This window comes from Streptopelia decaocto (genome assembly GCF_964273445.1).
Source record: "Streptopelia decaocto genome assembly, chromosome: 1".
Classification (NCBI taxonomy): Eukaryota; Metazoa; Chordata; class Aves; order Columbiformes; family Columbidae; genus Streptopelia; species Streptopelia decaocto.
The window spans coordinates 102,424,322-102,444,124 of record NC_138663.1 but is presented as its reverse complement, the minus strand read 5'-3'; the positions used below and the strand labels follow the sequence as shown (position 1 = coordinate 102,444,124).

The 19,803-nt window shown below is 42.9% G+C and overlaps 1 long non-coding RNA gene across 4 annotated transcripts in view; it reads right to left on the bottom strand.

Moving 5' to 3' along the window:
- The window catches only part of LOC309441365, a 54,440-nt gene extending 35,283 nt beyond the window's left edge, over nt 1–19,157 (bottom strand). For 3 of the 4 annotated variants that reach the window (XR_014184359.1, XR_014184360.1, XR_014184361.1), the window contains exon 1: nt 16,537–16,702. This is a non-coding gene — a long non-coding RNA (uncharacterized lncRNA). Of the gene's footprint in view, nt 1–16,536; nt 16,703–18,937 lie in introns of those variants that run through there. The other variant, XR_014184358.1, reaches the window with a different exon arrangement.
- Between the last annotated feature and the right edge of the window lie 646 nt (nt 19,158–19,803).

The following is a 19,803-nucleotide window of genomic DNA, read 5'->3' as shown; positions in this document are numbered from 1 at the left end:
TCTGTGATTCTGTGAAAATACCTTTGAAAAGCTTGTGTCTCCTGCCTTGTAAACGGATGAAGGAGACATTGCACTGGCAAAGTACATGCTAGCTTTGGAATGCCACATGGCCAAAGACCAGGACCTGGAAACCTTGAGTCTTTTTATGACAAAACGTATCTGTGAACACAGAGAAAAATAGACTTTGCTTTGGCATTTCCCTCAGCAATGTCTGGATGTAAAGGAACAAGATTTAGGGCTTGCCTTGTCACACCACCCGGGAGGAGCTGTTAGCACGTTTGACACCTCTTTCAGCAGCTTCTGCAAGGGGCAGCCATCAGTTGCTGCTGGCATGTAGCAATCAACTTATCCCCATAACAAAATACTACTGGCTGCAGCTGGATCTGATGACTAACTGGGGAGCAATTCTGGAGTGGAGGGAGTCAAACTGTAGAAATGTCCCTGGTAAAATGGTACTTGTCATATAAACTTTTGAGGGTGGCTTTTCCTCCATCATCTTGTCATAAGACTGATTCAAATGATCTCAGCAACCATTGCTGATGATGGCTTTTACATCTTGTATAACAAAACACCCCACAGTGTATCAGCCACTGGTTGATCAGGGCTGGCAATATTTATCCTCGATATTCTGCTAAAGCATCAGGAACCACAAAGCATTTAGATACACATCTTCCTTTCTCCTTGCTTGTCCTAGTTATTATAATATACTCCATTTGCAGTATGCTTAGAAGATATTGCAGTAGAAAGTATATGATTTAGAATTTAGCTGCCCTTCCACATATGCCTCTTCCACAGGTCACTTGCATGCAGGACTCTACATAGCCAATGAGGCAAGTGACACCACAAGTGGCAGCATATTTTTCATGCCTCAACTATTGTAACTCCCTGTGCTATGGGCTGCTCCTGTCCCAGCCCTCCAGACAAGCACAAGTGCAGAATTCAGCTGCCTGATTTACTTCACCAGTGCAAGGAAGACCTAACAACCTCTACACCTTTACCAACTGGTCACATTGACTATCCATCCCTATCTAGATCCAATGCAACACAGTCCTCCACTGATTTTTTGTATACTGTTACTAGTGTTATTTAAGTGAATGAAAATAAATAGCAAAAAAATAGGGTATATAACCTCTAACCGTAAATCTTTCCAACAGTTTTTGCAGTAGAAATAGGTCCTGTACATAAGGAAGAGTTCTATGAAGCCTGGTAGTCTAAAGGATTAAATCCATATAATCTCATTCTATCGTGGTGGAAAATGCAGTCTTTAGAAGTGGACAGTTCTATGAAATGGATAAGAAAAGGTGACCCTAACTGGATGTATTATTGTTATACTAGAATAAAACTCATTCCAGAAAATGAATGCCAGAAGCCATGTGAGCATTCAGCTGGACAAAACATCTGTGTTTCAAGAACACAGTGGGAAGTGACCATATGTGAGAGGAATCCTAATTCCTTTGTTCAAAGCTAAACATGAAACTATAACAGGAAGCAGGTGATTAGAAGCAGAGCCTGACTGCAATACCTGATAACCAAACAGGTATGAGCTATTTAGAGATGGCTAAACCTTGTATTAACAGAAAATCATGACATCTACATTGGGGTTTTTTTGGAAGTGGAAAGGGTTTCATTTTTAAGAGTATCTATACACAAGCCAGCATGAAGCAATCTGGTTGAGACAAACTGAGGACAGAGTTGCTCAGTGCACCAGAAGCAGGTGTAAGACTGGGGACAGTAGATGTCCTCATGGTTTTATGGGACTCTGTGGGCATTAGGAACCTCTGCCACCGAGCTGTGATTTCATTTGCATACCTTTATAGTCCAGAGCACTTTTTTCTTTTTTTAATTGAGGACATGAGCTGGGGCCTAGCAATAATTAGCTGGAACTCTAATAGCAGAACAGCACAGTAATGTCCAAACATGGACTTGCTTCTGCTAACAAAAAACCCTTCTGAAGCCAATGCTTGCAAATAAAGCAGAGCAGGAAGTATTTTCCTGTGTCTATACAGTTCTCTGCTAAGAAGAGTCTGACTCTCTCAAGAACTATAAATAGTCCCAGTACCTTGTAAGTTAATTAACTATGCAATGTACCAGGTGTTACTCCATGATGAGTTTGCGCACAGGATTTTTAACTAGCACAGTGAAGATAAACAGAGCTCCAGTAGCATGCAGAGCTCCATCCACTCCCACTTATGTGTCTGTAAGGAATCTTGGCAGGATCCAGACCTCAGCACTAACCACACTAACACATGTAGCTTCAAGGGGAAGGATTCATTTTACCTAATTCAAGTTTTTTGGCAGGTAGATGCCCAGCCTAAGATAGTTGTGCAGGTTCTTTCTGTAGTTAGTGGAGACATACAAGCATTTCCATGAGTAATTTGTCCCACTCATCTCAGGTGAAAGCCAATCTGATGTAGGATTTCTGCAGCTCTTTTCCCATACTTGATTGTGCATCCAAATCCTTGCACTCTCTCTTTGGTCCTTGACTCAAGGCAGCTGGTTCACCAAAAATATGTTCCCTTCCCTTTCCTTCGCTGTTAGATTTTGGCTGGATCAGTTATTGTAAGTGGCTCGTAGTGCAGTTTTAGGATGAGAGTCTAAGCACCATACATGACATTAAATGCAAAATTTTGAGGAGATGCAAGTTGAGATTAACACCTTGTTATTTGTCACGATCATGGTTGGGGGGGCTGGGAAAGGAACAGAGAAGAAGAAGGGAGAACCATTAAACTTCACACAGTTTTACCAGGAAGTGTTAATCTTGAGAAGCAAGTGCACTTTGAGGTAGTCTGACCTCCTCTTCTTCTGCCTGGTGACCTCTGTCTCCCCCATTTACTTCAGGGTTGTTCCCCATTTGAATGTGACCTTGATAGAGTCATGCACACACTTTCACCACATTGAAGAGGCTAGGAGTGAACAAGAGCTGGGAAAGAGTCGAAAAGTAAGCTGTGTGAGAGGGACAGTTGCAACACTGTACAGGGAGGTCACACACAGTTTACTTGAAGTATCGAAAGCACCTCTTGCCTAACTGGTGCCCCAGTGTCTCAACAATAACTCAAGAAAAGCAAAATTGCCTCAAAAAGCAAATCATTGCTATAAAGGGATTTCCTTTGTGTTGGAGCTATTTGTTATTTTTTTATCTTAGTATCTTAAATCTATTTATGTTTCACTATGACTAGTGGTTGCAGTCCTTGATTCAAACACTTAACTGTTTAATCTAGTCCTAAAACCAAATAGATTTTACAGATAATTAAATTTTGACTCTGTGATCAGAAAAACCACAAACCCAGAAAGAAAACCCTGATATTCCATGCACTCCCTGGGCAAAAGCAGCATTTTGACTGAGACAATTGTGCCTCTTGATTTTCTGCTGCCAGACTTTGGTCACCATCAAATGTGTTAGTATGTCCTTCCACTGCAGTGGGACTAACCCTGGGTGAAGGTAGGCCTCAGCAAGAATAATGGATAACTTGGGTCTTCAGCAGCTACAGGTGGAAGGGGAACGAAAGAAACTACTCTTTTGGTAATTCAGCTCAGATTTTCTCTGATTAGTTTATTACCACTTGAGCCCCACAATGGTGTTACTAAGCCTAAGCCATTTATTAAACAGGATCCTGTTCCCATGTATGTGGGTGCAACCCTACGGTAGTTCCACTGGAGCTCCTGCTGCTGCTTTAATTCACTTGACCAGGCAATTTTTATTCACATGAACACATCTAGAATATGTTATTCACATGAATAGCTCCAGATTTTTCTTCTAGGCTGTCAGCCTCGGCACCAGTTTCAGACACCTGCATTCACTTGACTTCAGTGTAGAAGCTGTGAGACTGATGTACAAGCTCCCACTATAGGCAGTTGAGAGCTGGGGCTTGATTAGTTGCCTTCATATTAGTATCTGTCAGGGCCAAGGACATCTTTGATTATCCTTCATTGCCTAATGGCACTGAACACTTAAATTCAAGCAACAGACTTGAGCCCTGCTCAGTTCAGCCAGTGGAGCCTAAAGAGGGATTCAGAGCACAAGCACAGGTGCTCACCTGAGGATGAAGGGCAATAAAGCTGGTGAGGACACAAGTCTGATGAGGAGTGGCTGAGGGAACTGGGGCTGTTCAGCCTAGAGAAAAGGAGGCTGAGTCGCTCTCTGCAACTCCCTGGAAAGAGGTTGTAGCATGGAGGGTGCTACTTCTCCCAAGTAGCAAGTGATAGCAAGAGAGGAAATGCCCTCAAATTGCTTCAGGGAGGTTTAGATTGGATATTAGGAAAATTCTTTTCATGGAAAGGGTTGTCAGGCATTGGAAGAGGCTGCCCAGGGAAGTGGTTGTATCCCTGAAGGTGCTTAAAAGGCATATAGATGAGGCTCTTTGCGACATGGTTTAGTGCCAGTGTTAGGCTATTAGGTGGACTCAATGATCTCGAGGGTCTCTTCCACCCAAAATGTTTCTATGATTCTGTGAAGTCAAAGCGGTCTCCACACCCCTTGGACTGGCTCGACCTCCAACACTCTAGTAGGAGCATGGGCACATAGTATATATGTAGGCACCTGAACCTCTCCCAAACCATCCATGGCTAGGTCTGTGCTCAGGTGTGCACTGCTCATATGTTGAGCTGGCTACAGCTGGGTAGGCAGGTGAGCGAGAAGCTCAACCCATTGCGATGGACACACAGACTCCCTGCAGGGAGTCTCATTTAGGCTTGGCAATGCCATAACCAGAGCCATAGGGCTTCTGGCTGCACTGAGCAAAAACGGCTCGGGACTGCCTGCAAACACCAGACATACCCCAGGAATTAAATATCTTTTCCCTTTTAGAATTTTGACCACAAGGTTATTATTTAAAGAAGCTGAGTTTTCCATGTAATCAAACATAAATACTAACAATTTATTTTCCTTAGTGTTCAGGGATTATGACGGGTTCTGTTTCTTTCACTGTTGTTTGTAGAACCATGTTCATTATCATTGTTTGTTTTTCTAGCACATTCTTTCTGCCTGCGAGTTTTGACACTTTGTGATCTTATTTGTTCTGCAGTGTTATCTCTTGAAACTATCCCTGGCTATATACTACCTTTTTAATTTTCAAACTGTATTAGAAGAATCCTTGAAGAACTCAGGCCAACAACCAAACAATATTTTTCACGTAATGTCCCCCTGAGAAACTGTCTTCAGAGCAATAGGACTTTCATTCCTAAATTCTTTACCCAGCAAATACGAGTGTTGAATTTTCTACTTTCCATCTTAAGAAGAAAAAATAATGTCCACGAGAAGAAATATTCTGAAACATTTTGATTCCAAAATATCCATGTATTTCATTTTCACCTGTTTAATGGACCTGAGTTCCATTTCAGGCCACCTGAGGCCTGAACTGGATTTCTCTATTGTGGTCCATTGCCTTGTGATCTTGTGGTTTTGGAGCCTGACACTCTTATTTTTCCATGGAAAACAGTCTGACCACACTGTGCTTCCTCTAATGATACCCCCTTCTCATAGGTGTTATTTTGGAAAGTGTTGGCCTTCTGGAACTCCAGCAAAAAACAAAGTAAGAGCTTGTTCCTGTGTATTTAAGTGGCATGATAAGAAAAGTTAAAATTGATCAGACTTGAAATTAAAGATATTGAGCACAGGCTTCAGAACTAAGCTGAACTTAAAAAAAAAAAATTTGAAATTTGAAAAAATTAAACAAAGCTTCTAACTGACCATGTCTTATTACTTACTGGTGTAAGTAACTATCATCAGCTGCAGTACAACAGGAGATTCCAGGAAATGTAAGTCATGCATTAAGCACAAAGCCAAATTTAGTGTTGAGGAAATTGGGGGTGATTTCCAACCCTTTGCAAATGTCATATGTCAACTGCTCGTATGCACCAGCAAGCAAAGTCAAGCTACATTTTAATAAAAACATAAATATAACCTTGATGGTGTTACAATTTGCTGTGAGATACTTGTAGGCTTGATGTCACCTATTTATCAAACTGATTTTAGATTATCTTGCTTTTTCTTATGTGAATATTTCTTAAGGCAATACTCTTATTAGGTGACCAGATGAAACAGTTCAGAAGTACAAAGTTTCTGAAGTATTGAAAATGTCAGATAACTGATTACTATGAGTGAATAAGGAAATATTACTGCCCGCCCAGACACAATGGCACCCACATTTGCCACCCAGCATTTTTCCCCTGAGAAACTAGCATCCAGTTGAGCTTTCCTCAAGCCCTGGGTAGACAAATTTACAGTAATTATCACTTTGTAAATTGTCACTCATGGCTGTCTCTTTATGGATGACATAGTTACAGAGTCATATTACAGATCACGTTATTTTTGGGTAGTTTATGCTAGACACCTGTCAGTAAATAGCTCTTCTTTAAGCTTTTTCTCTGTGGATACATCTCATAAATATATCTTTAGAAAGTACTGTACATCAGACATTTTGATTTACCACCTCCATGTACTAGTGGGTCTTCTAACTCTAAGCTTTTGAAGATGCCATACAATGGGGAGGATGACTAGAAATAAGTGTGTTTCAGGAAACCTTTGAAAGTTAAAAACAAACAAACAAACAAACAACAAACAAACAAAAACCAAAGTAGGTTAGCATATATTTTTAAAATCTGACATTTTACTGACTAGAGTAGCATTTTATTGTAGACTTTCTCTTGACCTTAGAAAGCTGCTCAGTCTAATAAAAGTGGCACAGAAGTGTATATGGTAGTCTAAGATACTCCCATATGAGAAGGAACTAACTTTTGCCTCTATATTGCATGTTTTGGGCTTCCAGATTCTCATTTGTACTTAACCGAATTAAATCAAAAAATTATCTTCCTAACTAGCATAGTGATTTGTGCATGAAAGCTATATAGACACAGCTATATAGACACTAATTTGTCAATGAGCAGGGAAAAGACATGATACTACTATTATTTAGCATCATTCTCTCTAGTGCCAAACTCTGTTCTGTTGGTCCAGGGACTCCACAGGTCCTCGGCAGTACAACATCCACAGGTTTGTTGTTGGTTTTGGAGTTGATGTGGAAACATGGCATCACAGTGCCAGCTGTTTCATTGATTCCTCAGGAGTCTTGTGGACTCCTCTGTCCAGGGCAGATTGGCTCCACAGAGGGCAAATATTCACAGCAAAACTGTCCTTGGCACTATTGGAAAGACAGAATTAATCTTTCCTCTTCTGTTCCTCCCTCTTTCTGTTCTCTGACAAGTTTTCCAATCGAAGTGTCGATACCACTCAGTACAGTGGATATTTTACCTACTGAAAGCACATCCTTAGCCTGACAAACAGCACTTTGCACACAGAGGAATGCACATTTAAACATGAGTCTTGTGAGATAACTGCACATATGTTACATCAAAATGTGCTGAAAATTGGTATGCATAGGTTTCCTGTTTGACAAAGAAACTCTCTGAAAATCACAATGGCAGCTCATATAGGACTGCATCATCTCTACCTACAAAAATCTCTGAAGGAGGAGATGAAGAAGACGCCACAAGGCATGCACCCAGATCATTGACATCATTTTACTGGCTTGGGTTATTGCTGTAGCAGTTGCATGCTGCTTCCAGAAACACCCATTTCAAGTTGCATTGGATTTTCCTGGCAGACAACTGGAATCATCCACACCCAACTGAGGAGCTGAGGATTTTTGGAGACTTCCTCTTCATGAGACATCAATTGCCTTTCTTGGGCAGGGCCTAGGGCTGGAATAGCTCACCATCACTTTGGGCGAACTTATTGCCCATACCTGGACAAAGAGGTCCCAAACAACCTTGAGCAAATCACATAGTGTACTAACCCTTCATTCATTATACAGGCTAATAAGTGTGTTTGAAAATTCTGATCTGAAGTCCTGAAGATTTGGTTTGCTTTCCAATCTAGTTCTGTTTCTTAGGACACATCTTTATCAGCTTTTCATGAGCAATTTATCTTCACCATTCCAGTTATTTTATTGGTAGGTTGCTATGGCATGGTTATATTATGCTGTTGTTGCTGTACACAGGTGTTGTGGCAGAGAGAGGGGCCAGCATGCCTCTGTGTTCCCAATGAGGACACAGGTTTGCTTCTTGGTTCCCAGAGAGCTGGAATGTCTCCAGAACAAGAGAGATGCAAAGAACTACAGACAGGTTTTGGGGATGCCTACCAGTACCCACAGGGCTGCAGTTCTTGTCCCACAGAGAAAGGAGAATGGCAGACCCCTTGGGTTTTTAATAAAGTTTGGTTTGATTCATGGGCCTCACATAGCTTTCTGTGCCACTCCAGGCAGGACATGAAGTGGGGTATCTGGCTCAGTCCCTGAGCTGGCCAGCTGGGAGCCCGCTCTGGGCTGGAAGCCATGCAGCTGCGTTAGTGCATGGCAATGTCTGAACTGACAGATCCCGCTTTACATCATGCTCCTTTGCTTGTTTTTAAGTCAGACATAGTTTTGTGGCTGGCGGATGTCTGGTTCCTGAGGAGCATGAAGACTGGGATGAGTGAGCTTGTGTCTGCAGCTGCTTGCATAGGCAGAAATGTCTGTCTCTTGCTTCCTAGCCTTCTCACAGTAGTTTTCTGCTCCTAGAATGACCAAGGAAGTGAAGCTATTGCAAACTGTGAGGTTATCAAATATTATAACTGTAGGAGTTGTATCGGAGAGGCAGATGTACTGAAGAGCTAAAAAGATGCTGGAGCCCCTTTCCCATAGCCCCAGGCACTCTGGCAATTCACAATCACTTGTGACAGGGCTGCACATCTTTATTACTTGGCTTCTGCTATCCTGTAGCTCTGAGGTGGGTAGCTACACCAAGATAACGAGACATATAAAATATAAAGAGCAGATATAGATGAGCTACAGAGAAGAAAGTCACAGAAGTTGAATCTTCTCTGACTTCCCCTGTAAAATGTTCCCACTGTCATGTTCCCAGTTTCCACTGCGTTTAACCTCAGAGTACTTTTGGCCAGAGTGTATCTTCTGTAGTTTGAAGACTAGAGGAAGAATCTGCCATTGTCCTTTTTCATTTGTTTCACTGGCTGACCTCCTTCGCTATTAAAAAAAAAAAATGTATTTCCTACAGCAGAATAACCCCTGCCTTAAAAAATAAAAAAGCTATTAGTTGGAGATAGTTAAATCTGACCTAAGTTAAATTCAAGAGTGAGTGAACTGTCCCTGTTCCGAGACCATGTTATTGCTCGCAACTTATCAAATATTATTACTTCTGGCAGTGTCTGCCCCTGAAATAAAAGGGCCTCGATTTACAGAACCACTTAGTTCCTCATATAAACAATGATAAGATATTAAAACATGTATGGGAACTGAAGGCTCCATCTGTCTTGTGAAAATAAGTCCCACATAGCCACGTGTTACTACACAGGCTTCTTGGTGGGAAAGCCCTTGTTCACTCAAGCAGGATCACTTGTGATCACTGGAGAGGGGAGAGAGAAAGTCTGTTCTGTCGCCTCTCCCAGTCTGTCTGAATCACTGGGTAGAACAGCTTTATGGTGATAGGGGTCACAGCTATCACAATTTATGGAGAACTTGAGATTATTTCATTGCACTTCTGACTTTGTGTCAGGGCAGCACCACGCGGAAGGCTTCAGTCCTTTTGGCTGTTTGAACCACAGATAATGCCTCTGAGAAGAGCGGGCACTGATTTTTTCAGTGAGGAAAAGGGGTAATGGGTACAAACTGGAACACAAAAGGTTCCACTTAAATTTGAGAAGAAACTTCTTCTCAGTGAGGGTGACAGAGCACTGGAACAGGCTGCCCAGGGGGGTTGTGGAGTCTCCTACTCTGGAGGCATTCAAGACCTGCCTGGACACTTTCCTGTGCAACCTCATCTAGGTGTCCCTGCTCTGCCAAGGCGATTGGACTAGATGACCTTTTGAGGTCCCTTCCAATCCCTAACATTCTGTGATTCTGTGATTGTGTGAATCTATGCTCTGCCAGTACTCTGCCCACACGCATGTGTTTTTTTTCCCTTCCTCCTCTCCTATAGTTGTGTTACACTACTATTCCTTCCTGTGTTTGTTCAGCACATAGTGGAACAAGAACTATCCGTGCTGTACAAATGGTTACATGCTGTGAAATATAGATGTTGGCTTCTGTCATGCCATTGCGCACCAAGAATGCACACACCACTGTTTTGAAACTGCAATACAGCATTAGAGGGACTAAATAGTTAAATTCTTATGGAAATTAGACATTTTGCTCCAATGCTTCCCCTTCCTTTTTTTTTTAACCTTACTTTCCTGTCACATGCTATCCTGTCCCCACCCCATCCCTCACTGCTGTCTGCCAACATAGTGCTTGCATGTGTGTGGAAGCAGAGCTGCTTGCCCCCGGGAACAGCACCAATCTCCACAGCAAGGCTTGGCGAGGCTGAGGCATTTCAATGGCACTTGAGCTCTCTTCCTGAAAAGCAGGGCAGTTTGCAGGCTCAACATCCTTGGCATGGAACCCAAAAATCTGTCTCTGCACCTCCCACTGCCATGGCCTGGCCAAGCTCCTCCACAATGGCAGGAAGGAGCTGGCTGCAGCTCTTCTCTGCTCATGCGACAGCATGTCTGTGGGAGCATGTTTCTAGCCCATGTGCCTGCAGATGGCATGTTAAGAGAAACATCAGGACAACATCCTACATAGCAGTGTGTGTTACAATAGGACAAGGGGTAATGGTTTTAAACTAAAGCAAGGGAGATCCAGGCTAGACGTGAGGAAGAAATTTTTTACAATGAGGGTGGTGAAACACTGGCTCTACCACTACCCCAGAGGTGGTAGATGCCCCATTCCTGGAGACATTCTAGGCCAGGCTGGACGGGGCTCTGAGCAACCTGATCTAGTTGAAGATGCCCCTGCTCATTGCAGGGGGATTGGACTAGATGAACTTTGAAGTTCCCTCCCAACCCAAATTATTCTGTGATTCTATGATTTGTTGAACTGCAAACAACAGAAAGAACAAATTGCTATTAGAAGGCAGGTCTAATGCCAATGCAAAAAGGGAACACAGGGCAATGTGGGACATGGAGGAATTATAGGAAATGGTGGAGGCAGCAGTGAAACCAGAACCTTGGCTGGGAGCTTGTGTTTTTTGGAATGGGTTGGTGGGAGAGGATGGGTGCTGGCAGAGGTCTGCCAGACCTGCTGCAGTCCTGGGTACAGAGGGAGAGGAGGGACTTCAGCAGGGGAGAAGGAACTGTAAGATCCATTTCAGAAAGGAAATGAGGGATGAAGAAAAGCAGACCCCCTGTTTGGGAAGCCAAGTAATAAAACATTGGGTTAGCTGAAACAATAAATGGCTATTTCTTATTAGTTTCCTGTTAGTTATTTGCTGGCTGAAAACAAATGGAAGTTATGGGAAATGGAGGGGATTTTCTTGAAAGTTCTGGAAATCAGGAGGACATAGAAAGGGAGATAAGGTCAGGGAAAGAGAGGAAGGAAAATGCATACAGCAGTGGCTTCCCTGAAAATGTCAGATGCGGCATGTGCCAGTCTCCCTGCAGATGGTCTCCCCTGCTGAGGGGCAAATGACTTGTGTGAGATCAGAGGAGAGGAGTGGAGGGTAAGACCCCACTGTATGGGTGCAGAAAAGCACTCAAAACACTGTGATATGCTACAGTGGCACACTACTCAGGTAGGCATCAGGAAGTGGCTGAGGGAAAGAACTATCTAAGTGCTATGGTTTCTTGACCCATATCATTACTTCCTCATGGAAAAAATGAGGGTTGTGTTTTTTTAGCAGGTCTATTCAGAAAGCTGCCTAGGAGAATTCAGTATCACAACAAGTCTTCAAGACCGGAAAAAAGCACTAATACATTGTGGGCAAGATCTTTCTTTGCTCCTGTGATTGGTCTCAGGGCACATTGTCAGTTTCAAGCTTGCCTTGAAATAGCCAGAGTGTATTTAATATAACATTTCCAAGCAGTTAAATCAGACTGGGGAAAAAAGTCTGCCCATATTTGGCAGCAGAGTTAATTCATTCTCCAAGCTTAGTAGAAACCTGACTAGTCAACTTTTATATTCTTGATTGCAGGCTCTTACTTGCTTTTAAAGGCAGACTCATCTCTGAAAATCAGGTAATTCTTTAAAGTTCTGTATCTAGAAAGAGGCAAATGAGCAAGAAAGGATTTATTCCTGTCTTTGTTTACTTACTAGAGATCAGAAGTGAATAATGATTTTCTTTCTGACAGCTTCTTCCTTTCTTCAGAATAATTTATATTAAAACATAGATCTACCTATGTAGATATAGGAATATAAAAATATATATGTTATATATATGCAATATATATGCATAATACAGATGTAAATGTATACAGATAGCTCACAGGACAATGGCTTAACAATGCTGATAAAGAGTAAAACCAGAGTCACAGTTTTATGTTTTTCCTATCAACTCTCTTTGACAATTTACATGCAGGCACTTATTTGCCAGTTACCTTGCCCATTTTCATAGCTGAGACTTATTTTAATACAATGAGTACAATTTCCACAGAGCAGAAACGCACACATTGCTTTTTACATCTAGGATGAAAGATGTTTGTTTTGGAAGATGAGGAATTAGGTGAAGGAATGAATCAGACTAAAGGCTGAAATTCCCAAATGGCTCTCCCTTTCTCTTTTCAAGCATGGGAATCAGCAAAGATGATGCTATTTCCTTTAAAGAAAAAAGGAGAGTTAATGTTCAGATGAAAAGTATGCCTGTGATTAGTCAATGTGATTTAAGGTTTCTGGAATGAAGCAAGTTTGATGCCAAATATGGGGAGTTCCTTCCTAAATTGCATCATAGTTGCTCAGAGAGGTTATTTGCAGTTAGAATAAAAGGGTTAGGTGTTAACTTCAGAGCATTTTAAATTATGAAGGTTTAACTATGTCAACTTTAGACAGGGAGGTTGGATCATTTGCTGTCTTCGAGCTGAAGTCTGGTAGCCCAAGAAGGAAGATGTGCAGTGCTGCATATGAACCGACTGACATGTAGATTCCCTCTCTTATTCTGATGTATGGAACAGCATGGGTGACACAAGGGGCACATTCACTCACTCTGCATGATTATCTGGATTGTATTTTTCCCTTTTTCTCCTGGGACCCAGTTTCCTGGTAATTAAACAAATGAAAAAATGCCATCTGAGGAACTAACAGAAAGGTTCAGTGGTGATGGTGGAGAAACATCACTTGAAAACAGAATTCAGAAAATATGAATAAGGCTTAAATGTGCTGGTGCAATACGAATGAATGTTCCAAAGACATGTCAGTTGCCATCATGTTCTTGTTTGCATTTAAAAGCAGGCCTTGGCATTATTTTCTCAATTAAGAGTTTGTCACTCTACTACCCTGTCACTGGGGCTTCACCTCAGTGGAATTAGTCCTTGCTGAAGTGGGGAAGCAATCTCCTGGGTACAAGGGAGGAGACACTTGCCTAGGGGAATACTACCAGGCAGAGGACTGGTTTCAGCTTTGAGTGTAGAGATTAAGTTTTCCTATCAAACAGAAAACTATTTTTTAAACCAAATTCTGTTTTAGTGGTTAGGACACATGAGGATAGGACAGGACTGGGGAAGAAGGGGCTCCTCAGGCTTTTGTTGGTTTGTTCCTGCCTTCCCATAGTTTTCCTCAGAATCCAGTCAACCTCAGGTAGCTGTAGGATTTCATTACCCATATTTGTATGGCTTTATGAAAATGTGCAGAGCACGATGCGCAGGTGGAAGCTGTGCCAAACAAATAGCAGGTCTCCATTCTTTAGAGTAAAGATGAATGCAGAGACATACAAACCCAGAGAGCCTGATGGGCTAGTGCTTTGAAAGCAAAAGGAGCAGTCACTTGGCAACTTTTTACAGGAGCAGTCTGACATTCATCTGCACCTTGTCTGTCATCCCTGTGCTGGCGTAACTTGTACAGACATGAATGGGAGTTTTATGGGCATGATTGAAGGACACTGATGTCAGAGGGAATTCTTTCCCTTGACTTTAATGGGCTTTAAATCAAGTACCATTATAGCCAGGATTTGTCAAAGTGATTAGTGACTTCAGATTACCCTTAGCATTTGGGAAATCTCTTTGTGTCAGGGCTCATGTCAGGGGCAGTTTAATTTGAAATTGTCCTGGTTTCAGCTGGGATAGAGTTAATTCTCTTCCTACTAGCTGATCTAGTGCTGTGTTTTGGATTTAGTGTGAGAAAAATGTTAAAAACACATTGATATTTTAGTTGTTGTTAAGTGAAGCTTATACTAGGTCAAGGACTTTTCAGCTTCCCATGGCCTGACAGTGGAGAGGTGCACAAGAAGCTGGGAGGGAGCACAGCTAGGACAGCTGACCCAAGCTGGCCAAAGGGATATTCCATACCATAGGACATCATGTTCATATATATACTGAAGGGAGTTGGCTGGAGGCCTGGGATCACTGCTCAGGGATGGGCTGGGCGTCAGCCAATGGGTGGTGAGCAATTGCACTGTACATAATTTGTTTTGTATATTCTATTATTATTATTACTGTTATTTTTATTATTTTTTCCTTCCTTTGCTGTCCTATTAAACAGTCTTTATCTTGACCCACAAGTTTTGCTTTTTTTCTAATTTCCTCTCCATCCAACTGGCTGGCAGGAGGAATGAGTGAGTAGCTGCGTGGTGCTTAGTTGCCAGCTGGGGCTAAACCACGACAGAAATGTCTGTAAATAAGCATGTGTCAGTGTTAAGAAGCCAGCTTACAGGCACTATAGTGCTGAACCTTATCTTAGCAAAGAAAATTCAGGTACGGTACAAAATAAATTCCAATTACTAAAATACCATTTGGAAAAAAAAAATGGACTTGTCTTTGGAGAGCAGAACAGTGCAGTCAGGAAACTGGGTACATTGAGAGTGTACATCTGCTTTCTTTAGTATCTCTATTTGGTCAGGTTTAGCATACAGAAAGCAAGTCACCCCAGCCAAAGTCTGCTGATAGAACCTCTGTTTTGCCCCACATTTTCTTCTGGAAGCACTATTTTTTTGTCTTTTCAACTTAAGCTGCAGCTCCAGGATTTAGGTCTATGTCTCCCGCACCTCTGTGCATCAATGTGAGGGGACAGATACTCCAACCTGGAATATACCTCCAGCTCCTATGTAACCCAGTGATGGGTTTAGCCCCTACCCTGTAAGAGATGTGCCAGGCACATACCCTTGTCTCTGTTTAAAAAAACCCAAGCTGATCACTGTTTTCTGCAAAGTGGCATGTAGTGATGGATATATTTGCAAGTGTACATCAGCCACTCTGTATCCCTGAAAATCCACCCTCTGCCTACTGAGAAACATCTCCTGCTGAAGTGACTTGAGTGCCCTGAGACAACAGCTGAACCACAACCTCTTGAAAGGAGCTCACATGGGAAGCTGAAGATTATGAAAGGAGATCATTAAGCAAAGAGCCATGGACATTTAAAATGTGTCTGCCCTGCTGGCAAAGATGACTTTCCCACAGTGGCACTGACAGAAGGACCAGTGTACCTGAGCCTCAGCTGTTGCAGTCCCTTACCTGGGCCCCTGAAGATGTGGTTTTGCTTTACACCTCAGCTAATTGGAGACCTTTGCAAGTGGTCCTGCTTCTTGGCCTTTCCCTCTGCCTTGAACTGGACCTGGTACTTGTCTGGAGATGAAAGAATGTTCATGAACATTCTTCTTTTCTTCCTCCATCCCCACCCTGTTTTGCATGATTGTTTTTTGCCATCTTGAACAGCTGAAACGACTCACCCTGAGACTGCTGGAGATTACAGGAGAACTGGCCAGAGTGTGAGGTGGTGAATCCAGAGAGGAGCAGGTTAGCTACCTTCTACCTTCTACAGTAGCTCTCTCCTATCACACATTAGGTGTAAACTGAAACCAAAAACGTACTTCAAAGCCACTTTTATCAACCATCTAAACTACCACATCCAGAGATGAATTGTTTTAAAAAAAAAAATTACACGCAGCTCACCTTGCATCAGGCTTGATCTGCAAAGATGCCCCTTTGGCCTGTTATGCTGACAGCTGTTGACTTCACTAGGAGTATCTCAAAAGTGACCGCAGACCATTTTGGTCAGGAAAAGTGGGCTCACTTCTGCCACCTGCTCTCTCTGCAGTGGCTCCCTGGCCTGCAGCCTCAGCCCAGGAGCAGGATGTGGTACCTGTCCTTTGATCCATATGCAAGTGTCCTATATCTTACTTCATGGTGGCACACCCTTTCACAAAATAGGAACACCGCCAAATCAGAGAGCAGTGATGCTCCATCCCCTGTGTGGTTTCAGTAACTAAAGGTTTGACTATTTGCCTGTTGTATTAGGTAGACACTGTTCAGTTCAGTCCCTTTGTCTCTGTGGCCATGTCCTCTGCACTTCAGTCCTTGTAGTGCTCTTGCACTCAGCAGGAGTGAAGAGGAGTAGTCCCACCCTGAATAACCTGGAGTCTGGAAAATGTGAGTGAGAATTCCCTCAGACTACAGAGCAAAATGAATACGAGCAAAGGCTTCCACAGGTGTCTCACATGCAGAGCAGAGCGAGTTTGCAGCTTATATGGACAAGATTGTGGGCATCCATTATAGTCCTCTGGAAGTCTTTAATAAAAGGTTGTACTTACCTTGCACAGACACAGATATTTGGGGTGGATGTAGCTGATCTTTCACCTGGAATAAAGAAATCCAAGATAAAACCAGAAATTCCTCAAAATCTGCCAGGGTGAGTAGAAAGGAAGAATGTCTGGGGAAACCAAGCAGAAGTCAGCCCGGAGCACAGGAAGAGCACACAAAGTTATTACAAAAGGAAGCTGTAGCTGCTGCATGTGTGTTTTAAATGAATGAAGCAATTGAATTCTATGAGGATCCTGCTGCTGAGCACTGGGTATATTCAAGGCAAACCTGCCTGGCCTGGCCTTTTCAGGGGAGGAAAGGGGAGGAATGCTTTGGTTTTGACTCTAAAATGGGTTTAGGGATTAGGCAGGTACCATTGCTCAGTCTGATCAGGACTAGGGTGCTTCTGGACAGAGAGGGTACTATGACTTGAAGCACATGGTGATAAAGCAAGCTATCTGTGAAATTTAACAGCCTCTAAGCTGTGGGCAGCTGAGCAAGAGATTCTGGACTTTGTTTTAAAGATTTAAACATTTAAAAGAAAGACATGTTGCTAAGTGTATGCATGCTTTCACTATCCACTGAAGGATGCTGTAGGTGAAATTTAGTGGCAAAAGTACAAAGTAAACTCCAGGTGAAGGCTTTATGCCATAGAGGTTAAAACAAACAGCAGACCTGCTACATACCACTACTGCGCAGCGGTGTCCTAGTGAACGTGGTTGCCCTCCACCTACACAGAGGTGAATATTTCATACTTCTATGAGTAATTCCGGCTTCGTTTGGTAATGGGTCCAAGTGACACTTCTTCTTTGAGGTTTGGGGGCTCCTCATTCAGGAAACACTGGATTAGCATGTGCTGTTCTCTGGTTAGCTGAGGTAGGCAACCCTTCACACAGGGGCTCACTCTAATGTCCCTTACACTAGCAGTATGTTCAGCTATCAGCCTCTGGAAACTGGTATTTTTTTGCCAGATGTGGCATTGCCTTTCTGTCTTATGGTGGAACATAGCAGAGGAGCTTGCAGTGACACAAGTTTTGAGTGATCCAGTCCCAGCCTTGCATGTTGCTTTCTGCTTGGGAAAGGTGTCAGGGGTGCTGGAGCCTCTTCAAGTGACAGCTGTCTCTCAGATCCTCAGAACAGCACTTTTTGGAAGTCGTGCCAGTTCTTGCCTGCCTTTTTTGAAGGGTGTCTGGTCTGTCAGCTGAAGGGAGACACTGAAATGGCATGTGCCAGTACAGGTCCCCTGTGTTTCTCTGTGTCTTACCTGGAGAACCGACAAACACAAACTGCAAAGCCATGGTAGTAGCATCCCCAGTGGGACTTCACACCAGGGGAGATGAGGTGATTCTTATCTCCAGGTTGATTTACATCAGTGCCACTTCCGTGACTTCAGCTGGGAGTAGAGCTTAGGTAGCTGTACATCAGAACGAGCTGCGGCACAGCTGGCAGCTCAGGCTGCAGTGATGCCGGTCCCCAGGCAGGTGAGCATGTGCAGGTCCCTGCACAGGCCACATCCCAGCTGTCCCCAGCACACGTTGTCTCTGCAGGGCCACAACTGCTCCCTGCAGCAGCAGCGTGGGCAGCAGATGCTCCCCTGCATCTATGCACACGGCAAGCAGGGCAGCCGCTGCAGCACTGGCACGCACTGACTCATGCCTGCCTCTCCCTCTCATCCCTGAGGAACCACTTGTTTCCAGGGGGAACAAGCTAAAGAGAAGCCACGAGAAGAGGATAGTGCAGGGAATGCAATCCACCACAGGGAAGAGATTACTATGCTGCAGTGTCATTCACTTTTTGTACAGATCATTTTTCCTTTTTAATACACACTGCGTTGACAGTGTGAGCAATGTTTTTCACAGATTCTGGCAGCTAGCTACCGGTCTTTGCTCTGATCTGAAGCATGACCATGTTCATAATTTTACTGAGGCTGCAAACCAACCCGTGTTGGTTTGAGCCCCAGTAACAGATACCCATGTCTCATGCTTTTTTTTTTTTTTTAGGGAGTGGGGTGGTGCTTTGTCTCAAAACCTCCCCCAGATGTGTACATTTCATTTCAGCTTCTGGTGGCATGGCCATTTGCACCAAGTGACTTTAATTAACCTGAAAAGTTTTGAGCTGCTTGAAATTGAGTTAATTGTAGATCCTTCACTCTAGTCGTGCTAGAAAACTGCTGTAAGAACTGAGCTCATGCTGTGTGAAACCTTTATCTTGAACCATAAGAAACAGGAAACCTATGTGGGTTTTCTTGCAACAGCCCAACATTTATAGTTGCTTTCAGAGCAACAGCTAGTGAGATTATGCAGTCATGTACCACAGATCACAAAAGGGAAAATTTATCAGAGGGGCTCCTGTCCAGCTTTGGTATGCATTTGAAAGAGAGCTACTTCAATTTGCAAATGGTCCTTTGTTTACCTGCTTTTCTTCCCAGTGGTTTGCCTGTTTTCATCTCCACCAGGGTGCTGGGCAAACTGGAGTCCACCCCACAGTCTCAAAGTGTGAAATTCGGAGTTGGCTCCAGGGAGCAGTGAGAAGCCTCTTTAGGTGTGCCAAGGATGTGTGCTTCCCTGTCCACACATTCATGACTTGCCAATTCCTTCCTCATTGTTATCAATAGGATACCAAAGAAACAAAATCCAGCTTTCGTCCACTATGCAAGGGCCAAAGAAAGGACTAAGTATTATGAATACTCCTTCTTGCATCTCACCCTCCGCTGCCAACCAATAGTCCGTATCATAATTGCCTAATCCTTCTAAGATGGGGAAGCACTGACTGGGGACAGGAGCTTTCAAAAGGGCCTTTATAATGTATTATTTTCTAATTGTCATGCTTGGCTGCTTGTTGAGGGTTAAAAATGAGTCTTGGAGAGTCTACAGTTTTGCTTTTTTTTTTTTTTAATTGAAGATGTGGGAACAGCATTTTTCAGGGGAAGAACAGTAATGAACCAGATTGGAACAGTGTACAATATTTTTTACATGTTGCTATGTATGCTTTCAGCAAAGACATACATTTAGTGTTACCGAATTTTTATGTGAAATACAATTGGGGTTCTTGTTGAAAAACAATTTGGACTTTGGGGTTTTCTGACAAACATAACAAAACCATAAAAAGCAGGGATTCCTCCTGGAAAATACCATTTGGAAGAAAGGTAATATAGTGTGTTAAAAAGGAACTTTCATATGTTTTCCAAATTATTATTTGAAATGCTCCATTAGAGGTTTTTATATTACAGTGCCCATCATCTGGGACAGATTGGCAAATTACCTCATCTTCCATTGCCA